Below are 10520 nucleotides of genomic sequence, written 5' to 3' on the forward strand. Positions count from 1 at the left end.
CTATATTGGTGCTTGTTAAATGTTTATTACACTTATAAGGTTTTTGCTATACATCTCTCACATTGGCTTGATTTATTTTTGATTTTCTATGGTTAGGTTCTTTTACTTTTTGCCTCCCCCTCTCTACTCCATGCATGAATGGATGGTCTTATATTTCGGTGTTCTGGTATTTCCTTATTGGCTGCTCTCACGTTCTTTCGGGGAAGTTGTTACAAAAAACAAAACCTATGTTTCTCGGTTGGGAGAGACGCTACTTCACAGATCATGCTGGAATGTTTATTTTGGAAGTCTCTTTTGCGGACTGGCATTAGTTACTAGATCGAGTCCTGCTTTTACTTCCTGAACTCTTTTATATACATACATACATACATACATACATACATACATACATACATATATGAAAATAGTGGTATTTGAGAATATCGCTCCTCATATGTGACATACATTCCCGTATGAATCAATCCCAGGCCAGAGAAGTCTTACAACTCAACCGTCTATCACATTAAATGACACTTTAAAAATTTTAATATTAGAGAAGCGGGCACAAGGAAAAAAATTAGCAAGCATACTGAACAGCAAAATTTCCCCATCGAATATAGCCCCTAGTTCATATAATAAAGAAAAATTCACTAATCTATTCTGAGCCAACGATGGCAAAACCAAGGATTAGTTTCCGCAAACCTTCAACATTTATTCTCATGCTTTTATGAAGTCATCCGAATATTTAAAAAAAGAAAAAGGAAAAAAAAGCTGCCCTCCTATATTAAGATTTCTTCCCCATCCTGCTATAATACTCATTTATCTTGCACCAATTTTTTGTCAACTCTCTTTTTTGGCATCTTAATATCTACCATCTTGGATTTTAGCTTTTCTCCAATTATAGAGATATTCAGGACTCAAGCAGAAGAATGCTTCGCATCAACAACTTCCTTCTGTTTTCTACCAAGACCAGCATTCCCAATTTGCCTGTGTTTGTTTTGTATGTTACCAACAAAAATTTAGCTGTCACGGAAACCCTGCACAGTGATTAAGCAAAAAACACACAGAAGGGGAATTTACATACATACCACTCAATTCTTATGAATTTACATATCTAACACTTCAATTTTGCTTTTTACATTTATAACACCTAAATCTTTCATATCACATAAAAAATACCATTATATAAATCAAACAGTGATGGTAAGAAAGCTTTGGAGAAGTGTACCTGCTCAAGGGAGCCTTGGGCATTCACAAAAGAAAATATGATCCATAGTTACAGGGAGGTCCAAACTAAGCAAAATTTATTTTTATTTTGTCAAGTCTGCATTTCGCTCGTATCATATCTATGGGTATCTCATGCAAATCATCGCTGCAGTGAACCTGTTTTATTTTTTACAGTGACGAGGTTTTGAGCATAAAATAGTTCATAATTGGAAACCAAATCAAAATAAATTAAGCCATAAAATGGAAGATTAGAAATTTGACTATATTTGTTAGGAGTGCAAATGATTACTTGTGGCTCGACTCAATTAGAGCTCTTCATGATCATTTGATTAACTAATCAAACAAACATAAAACACTTGTAACTGCTAGACTGTTAAATGAAAAAGCTTGCACAACTTACCGTTCAATTTATTTACAAGCACGAATAATATAATTTAAGGGGCTGTTTGATTGTCTGTAAAACAAATGCCAAGTAAAAAAAGAATGCAGCGTAATATAATTGCAGTGTATTATATAACTGTAGGCCGGTTGCTTGTAGGCCATTTAGTTGTCTGTAAAGTAAATACATGAAAATTATTTTTCCTATTTAGTTATATACACGTAAAATAAAATAAAAAACTGTATATTTTAAATACCTAAGCCTGTTTGGTTGCCTGTTTAATTCTTATACTTATCTTAAAAATTGTTATAAAATACATGTGAATTATCACTTTGACCTATCATCAATTAATTTTTATCATCGAACGCAAATTTTGACACATGTTTGATAAATATTCTTTCAAATTAAATATTTAAGATTATTGAGTTCAAGTTGCTCTACTACATAAAGGAACATTGAGAACTATTAACAACATGTTGTGTTAGATTTGTAATCATCTCAATATTTTTCATCGAGATAATTATAATAAATACTATTGACCCCCTCTTAAACACTGTTATGGGAGCAAATTACAAGTTTGAGACTCATCTTACCTAAAGAAAAGAAAATAATTGGCAAGCACTTACTTAAAAAAGGGCACTAAAAAATTTCGCACAACTCCTGCTATGATGTAATGAAAATATTTAACATTAGAAGTCCAAGAAAATAATTAAAAGCACTATAAAATTGCATATACAAAATTATAATTCTACATCTGACTTTTATAATCTTAAATAAGTTTGGTGATACATAAAACACAAATACATATATATTTATAACTATAGTTTTACAAGCAAAAATCAGAACCACTGACCCTCCTATGAATCAGTGATGATGAGAATATTTTATTTGCTCTTGCTGCCTGAAATCAGTGTTTTTTTCGATGTAAAAAAACAGAGAAATGTCATTTAAGATTATGTGTTAAATTGTTGAAGGTTTGTTTGGTATAACGGTAACTAGTATTACATAGAAAGGCTGATCAATTATACCATTCAATTTCTATCTATTTACATATCTAGCACCAAAAGTTTAATTTTTACATATAGTCCGCCTTATATATGCATAAAAATGGCATTTCACTTTTAAATGGAATTTTTTATATGACATGATACATATTCAGCTATAAATATAAAGGTAAAGTTTAGGTGTTAGATAACTAAATACATAGAAATTGGGTTATTAAACTGAAACAGAGAAAAACACCTTCTGTGGGCTATCATTCGATTTTCAATGTATGTAGATGCCCCAAATAATTTTATCATTAGTGCCATTAGCAGGAAAAAAAAAGCAGGCTATAAAATTTCTCCACCACTTCTAGCAGAGAAGTAGCCTTTTTAATCTCGTTCTCTTTCATTGTTATTGTTCGTAAAGCTGCCATGAATTCTTGAGTGAAAACCAACTTATGAAGATATGAAGGAACCTTGCGCTGACATCTCCAGCTAAAACTGCTATGCGTGCTGTCCTCATTCTTATGACAGCCAGTGAAAAAGCCATTGTGAAGAAGACTTATGGGTAAGAGAGATCTCAATTCGTTTTTCTGCAAGCATTAGAAAGGCCAAGCATTCATTATGGAGACAAAGTTGCGGTGACAATAAAACAGTGTAAAATGAAGTCAAGGCTTATCTTCATTTGGCATAAGACGGTTCAGAAGGTACAAAATCAAATAAATATACATAAATGACAAAACGGTTATATCAACTGGAACACGCATAGTCTTCCATTTAACTTGAATATGATTCAATATAAAACATGTGCAAGAAAAAAAACCATCGAGAATAATGGCTGCTTACCTTTTCAAAGCATTTCCTGTCTTCTAATATTCAATTGCAACCATGATTCATGGCTGCTCACCTTTTCAAAGCAGCATTGAGATCGGGCTCTTCTTTCTAGCTGGCTTTGTCTTAATGGCTGCTTACCTTTTCAAAGCATTTCCTGTCTTCTAATATTCAATTGCAGCCATGATTCATGGCTGCTAATCATGGCTGGTCACCTTTTCAAAGCACCATTGAGATCGGGCTCTTTTTTCTAGCTGGCTTTGTCTTCTCTATTCAGCTCATTGGAATCACCCTCCGGATCAGCAGCAGCAGTCTTAGATTCATTATACTCCAGAAGCTGCATTAAAGATCATATAAAAACAGTAAAAATTGTCATTAATATACGTCATGTATGACTTAAATAGAATAATAACTGAAAAAAGATTCAAAAGTTAAACAATTTAACCAGGTTCATATTGAGGACTGAACAATAACATAATAAATATTAGAGCTTTTTTATATGACTTAAATAGTATAATAATGATCTAATAATAATATTTTCACAAAGTCAACTTTAAATACTATAATTCACACACTTCTCTTGAATATTTTGAATATAACTATTGATATGCCACTAATAAATTTTCCTCATTCGACATAAATCTCGAGGCGTGATACGGATTTCGAGGCAATATTTTGAACAGTAAGCATTCAAATGTTGAAAAAAAGTCATCTAGAAGTGGATTTCAACAAACATATAGTCAAGCTGACTGATTCGACGAGATAGACTAAATGATACAAAATTTGGTCAAATCTGAGTCAAATCAAGCCCCGATTAAGAGAATAAATCATGTTTGAAAGTTTTCTAGAAACATTTGGAATGTTAAAACGGATATTGAATGTCACGAGTTCATAGTCAAATCGAGCGTCTCAACAAGATGAATCTAACGAGCCCAAGATCGCACAACTCCAACATCATTAAGACATTCAAATGTCCATCAAACACCATTGGATCAAAGGAAACTCTTCGGATCGTCCAATCAAAACAATTCATATTTTTGTAACAATTGCACCCATAACACTATTAATAGAGTCTCACCCCTCTCATGAGAAAAAATGGAGCTTGAAGTCTGAGAAAGAGCTTGAAGTCTGAGAAAGAGCTTGAAGCTTGAAGGAGTTGAAGTCCAACACCGCTCTTGCCACTGTCAAACACCGTCAACCGTCGTTGACCATCGCGGACCACCCCTGATCACTGTCAATCTCCACCGACTACTGTCGACCATCATTTGGCGATTGTCGTCGATCACCATCAGCTGTCACTCACTTCTTACAACAAGTTCATTCGTGCATTGATGTTGTAACTCTGAAAAGTGTTCAACCATTTCCCACATGTATAAAGAGGGATTATACATGTAATATCCAATTTATAGTGAATTTCTTCAGCAGGGCTAGGCCTCGTGGTTTTTTCCCTTCCTGAGTTTTCCACATAAAATTTTTTGATGTCACTATTAGTTATTTTCTCTCTTCTAAGTGTGTGTTGAATCTTCGTACCACGCTAATATAATAATACACTACTCTAGTGCCGCGAATTTTTTAGTATGCATCAGTTTGATACCGTCTGTGAGAAATAAAACATCATTTAATATTGTCTTCAACTTCGAGACACTTCGCCCCAACTTCATTTCCCAATGATGTACATCATTCAACTGGCGAAAAACTCCTTTTTGCATATTGAAGATCATCTCTAGAGCATTCTTCAACATGGGGAGCAACCTTCACTGAAATCTCAAAATGTCGTTCATGTGAACGTCCCGAGCATGATTGTAGTGGGTTGTCTTCTCACCTCCGATTCAAACACATTCTTTCACAACTTCTTTCAGGTTGGGGGGCAACATTCAATGCAGTCTCGAATGATCGTTCACGTTAACATCTCGGACACGACTGTGGAAGAGTAGTCATCTCATATTTTGTTCAGACAATAAGTCTTTGAAAAACACTCTAAAATGGGCGCAATCCTCATTGCAAATAACGCTTCCCAGTGCCCCTCACTATAGTAGAGTGTCTCGCCAACTAGATTAAGAAATTGATCTCTTCAAAGCTCAATACATGGGTTGTTGTAGAAGTTCATGCGGAAAACATACTTGTTGGGGTCAATAGATTCAAAACAACAACTAATGAGTTATTATACATTTTTCTTGAGTGATTGCAACCATATTTTCAAGAAAACATACGGTCTATTGCGACTTGCGCCCCAGTCTCAAAAAACACGGAGCATCTCTGACACCTCATTATGGGCTTAATCGATCTAAGGGGGACTCGATTCGACCTCTTCTATCACAAGCTACAGTCTTCAACCAGAAGCTTCAACTAATAGTCTCAGATAAGTAAAAAATCCTTGGTGGATTTCTGACGACCTCTTCAATAAAAAGTTATGATCGTCAAGTAGAAACTTCGATAAAAAACCTAGGATATGTTAACCATCATCGGTATATTTCATATGACTTTATTCGACACAGGTTAATGTGGTCGAGCATCTTCGGATATACAACCCAGGACGGGTATTACATCCTTAATGAATTCTCTATTCAACTCTGCTCCAACACAAGCTAAAGTTGTCAAATAGACGTGTTTCGATTAACAACCCGGGGAAAGTTGAACATTCATAGTGGCCGATAAGGTCTCTACTAGTACCCCTGGAAGTTGAGCCCAAAAAACAAGACTCGATGGGAAGCTATAGTGCTCTTGAGAGGTGAGCCCAAGGGCAAAACAGATGGGAAGAAACGGTGCCCTTGGAAGTCGAGCCTAGAAAGCAAAACTTGATGGGAAGCTAAGTTACTCCTATAAGACAAGCTCAAGAGGCAATGTCGATCGAAAGTTACCATGCTCTTAGAAGTCGAGCCAAAGAGACAAGACTCGATGGCCGGATCCGAAACCCATGGAAGTTGAGCCCAAAAGACAAATCTCGATGGGAAGTTGGTAGTGGACTAGGTCCTCACTAGAAATACTCTATGTGAGCAAGTGGTTGACGGGGTCTTCACTCAAAGATCTCAGAAGACTGCAAGCCTCAGAAGACACAATTACATCAAAAACTTCAGAGAATACAAGCCTTAGAAAACAAAGATACATCAAAACCTCAGAAGGTTGCGAGTCTCAAAAGGAATCAACACATTTCAAGCTATTAGAAGACACAAGCCTCAGAATATATAAGCCTAAGAGGGCACAAATGTCAGAAAGAACGAGCATTAAAAGGTAAGCAATTCTTTTTATATAAAATGCACATGATAACTTTGATTGCAAACTTTCACATGTTTGAGGCATAAACCTTAGAAGAGACGAGCACGAATATGCAACCCATAAGTTGGATAACAACACCCCAGAAGTAGGGCAAAAACATCGCAGAAGGAAAGACAAAATCATAGCTCAGAAGCAATATCAAATTTTTTATTGATTCAAGCAGAACATATATAAAGACACATCATCATCATGTGCAAATGTCACAACAAACTATGAAAGAGCCATTAAAAATCAACACCTCTTTCAGTAGAGACGGCATCACCTCCCCGAAATTTGAGCATTTATGCTAATCTTTAGCAAGTCCCCAGATATTGTCATCACAGAAGCATGAAAATCTCCCTCTCAAAGTGTGGTAGGAAAACTCAAACATTTCTCCATCTCCACCAGAATGCGTAGCAACAAGCAAGATTATCCAACTCATCTACTAGAGAGGGATGAAGATAACTTTCTCCTTCAAAACAACAAAAAAGATGATTTTTTTGGTTGATTGTTACACAGGACGAGGACAAATTTCTTCTGTATCACAACAAGAAAAAGGATATCAATGATCGTCTGCTATGTAAAATGGGGATGACTTTCTTTTGCACCGCAACATAAAAGAGGATCTCGTTGCTCAACTGCTATCTAGAACGGGAACAATTTTTTTTTGCACCGCAACATGAAAGAGGATCTCGTTGATCGTCTGCTACGCAAGATAGGGACGATTTTCTTTTACACTTCAACACGAAAGATGATCTGGTTGATCATCTACTGCGCTGGTTGGAAAAGACTTTCTTTTACTGGGAAATCTCGGATCACCTGTTAGGCAGAGTCGGGGACTCCACCACCATCCTCATCTTATTTGCCTATTTATACTCAAAAATCACTAGCATTTATGGCTTAAAATTAATGTAATCCATTAAAATAATAATTAAAAAAATTAAAATATGCATTAATTCTAGGGCGAAGAAAAATAGGAATCGACACAAATCCAGAAGAACACACAGAGATTTACGAGGTTCGACAAAGATGCCTACATCCTCGGAAGCGGAGCGGCAAGCTCGGAAGCGGAGCGGCGACTTTCTTTTCAATATTCAGAAAAGAGTACAAAATACAAGATTTCAGAATATCAGGGACTCAGAGAGTTACCTAGGGCTACAAACATAATATATATATAACCCTGTAGTACAATATGTAATTACTTAAATTACCTATGTACCAAACCACAGGGTGCTGCCCCCGCACCCCCAACCCACATAATAAAACTCCCTCGATTGGACAGATCCTTCCGCTCCATTCCACTCTCCGCTCCAAAATCTGTCCTATTTATGGTATATGAGTCATACCTAACAAATCTCCACCTTAGCGAATATTCAGCCCCTCAGGAGAAATACATATACCCAATACCCAACAAATCTCCACCTTCCACCTTGGCGAATATCCAACCCCTTAAGAGAAATACATATGTCTAAAAAATCTCTACCTTGGCGAATATCCAACTCCTTAGGAGAAACTACATCATTGAGTTCCTTATGCACCAATGTGGGTTAGACAACAAATCTTTTAAAATAATCCTTTGATTAAAATTCCCTTTATTAAGTTTTCCATAAAAAGAGTTTTCTCTTAATTAAATTTTCCTTAATTAAACTTTCCCAGAAATCATTTTTCTTAAACTTCCAAGAAAAGTTTCGTCTCCGCTTTCCAGAAAAGCTCATTTTTACTTCCAGAAAAGCTCTGTTTTCCTTCTCAGAAAAAGCTTCGTTTCCGCTTCTCTTCCAGAAAAACTCCGCCTCCGCTTTCCTTCCAGAAAGAAAATTTTCCTTTCCCGAGTGCAGCAACAGATTCCATTTCCTTGCCTTTCCTGAGTCATGGAATATCTTCAGAAAATCTCTGCGCTAACTTTCCTTTTCTGCAGGCTTTCCTTTCCGCGTGAATTTCCTTTTCTCGCGTCCGCCCTTCCAATTATGCTCCTCTGTCGCTCCCACCGCCTAGGAATCTACCTCTGTCTTTCGCATCTGTTCGTGATAACTGCACGTGAACTCCTGTTCATGAACTCCACCTCGCCAAAAGCCGCGAAGGCTCGTAAACTGTTGCGCCCGCTAGAAGAATCGAACTCCTCTGGTTGTCTGCCCAAATTTTCTTGTCGCGGAAAAAGCAATCTCGCGAAACTTCCTGCCGTGAACCCTCACGCGAATTCGCCTGCCCGTTGGAGTCGCGCACTCCCCTGCCGATCACGACAATGTCGCACACTCCCCGGCTGTCGCTCCTGTCCGCGTCGAACACCTTGTCTGCACCAAATTCACCTAACTCTAACGGGAACTCCTTCCCGCTCGAACTCGCGAACTCCTCTGCCAAACTGAACTGGTTTTCTATTCGCAGGAATAGCCTGGCCGAACTCTCTTCGATCCAAACTGCCGGCGTTGAAGCCCCTTCGCAAAATCACCCAAGTCCGATCTGAAACCTCTTCGCTTATTCTCCCTGGGCCGACGAAATTTTTCTTCCCTGCCCTAAAACCTCGCTCTGATGCAACTTTTTGAGAAATTAGGAATCGACACAAATCCAGAAGAACACATAGAGATTTACGAGGTTCGACAAAGATGCATACATCCTCAGGAGCAGAGCAACGATTTTTTTTCAATGTTCAGAAAAGAGTACATAATACAAAATTCAGAGTCTCGGAATCTCACCTAGAGTTACAACCAGAACATAAATATAACCTTATAGTACAATATGTAATTACTTAAATTACCTCTATACCAAACAGCGGAGTGTTGCCCCCGCACCCCCAACCCACATAATGAAACTCCCCCGATTGGATAGATCCTTCCGCTCCACTTCACTCGTGGGTTTCGCTCCGCTCCAGCATCTGTCCCATTTATGGTATATGAGTCATACCTAACAAATTCTCATATCATTTGGTCTTCCATCTAGTGTCATTGACCTCCACCTTCTAAATAAATAAAAAAGAGAACAATTTCAACATTAAAAAGGTAATAATAAATCTTGGCATAAGAAAATAATTTAAATATATATATACATACATATATACAATCGAATTTCTCTAATTCCTCTCCTATTCTTGCGTTAAGCCTTCTCGCAACCGTCGGGCCGCCGGCCGGCGTTTCAAATTCTAGCAATCAAAAGTGAAAGGATTTTTTTTTTTTTGAAGCATGGGGATAGAACCACAGTGTCCATCCACGTGCAAGTCCTTTTTGGAAACTAATCTAAGTTGTTCATCAACTTACATATGCATGCATGTATGTATGTATGTATGTGTATGTATGTATGTATGTATGTATGTATGTATGTATGTATGTATGTATGTATGTATGTATGTATGTATGTATGTATGTATGTATGTATGTATGTATGTATGTATGTATGTATGTATGTATGTATCTATATATGTATGTCTACATACACATAAATATATATACATACACATAAATATATATATATAGATACATATATATGTGTATGTATATATATATATACACATAAATATATATATATATATATATGTATGTATATATATATGTATGTGTATGTATATATATATATATACATACACATATATATGTATGTATATATATATATGTATGTGTATGTATATATATATATGTATGTATATATATATGTATGTATATATACTTATATGTGCTACACGTCGTGGCCTGTTAGTTGGCGGGGTTCACTGTAAGTCCCCTCAAGTCACGGGTTCAATCCCCAGTGGCGATGAGTTTTCAAATATTTAGGCACATGGCGCAAGCTCTCATCATGGGGCCTAGCGCATGAAAAATCAGTATTTGGGCATCTGTCAAATACTGATTTCCTTTTCAAAATTATATATATATATATATATTTATATA

General features: G+C 36.6%; 1 long non-coding RNA gene across 1 annotated transcript in view; it reads right to left on the reverse strand.

The window, feature by feature from the left end:
• Positions 1 to 606: 606 nt before the first annotated feature.
• LOC110038882 overlaps positions 607 to 10520 on the reverse strand; it is an 18417-nt gene continuing 8503 nt past the window's right edge. Inside the window, exons 2-5 of the long non-coding RNA XR_002295464.1 lie at positions 3415 to 3736; positions 2934 to 3161; positions 1208 to 1362; positions 607 to 1016 (exon numbers count right to left, since the gene is read on the reverse strand). This is a non-coding gene — a long non-coding RNA (uncharacterized LOC110038882). The remainder of the gene's footprint in view (positions 1017 to 1207; positions 1363 to 2933; positions 3162 to 3414; positions 3737 to 10520) is intronic.

This window comes from Phalaenopsis equestris, unplaced genomic scaffold, assembly GCF_001263595.1.
Source record: "Phalaenopsis equestris unplaced genomic scaffold, ASM126359v1 Scaffold234231, whole genome shotgun sequence".
Taxonomy (NCBI): Eukaryota; Viridiplantae; Streptophyta; class Magnoliopsida; order Asparagales; family Orchidaceae; genus Phalaenopsis; species Phalaenopsis equestris.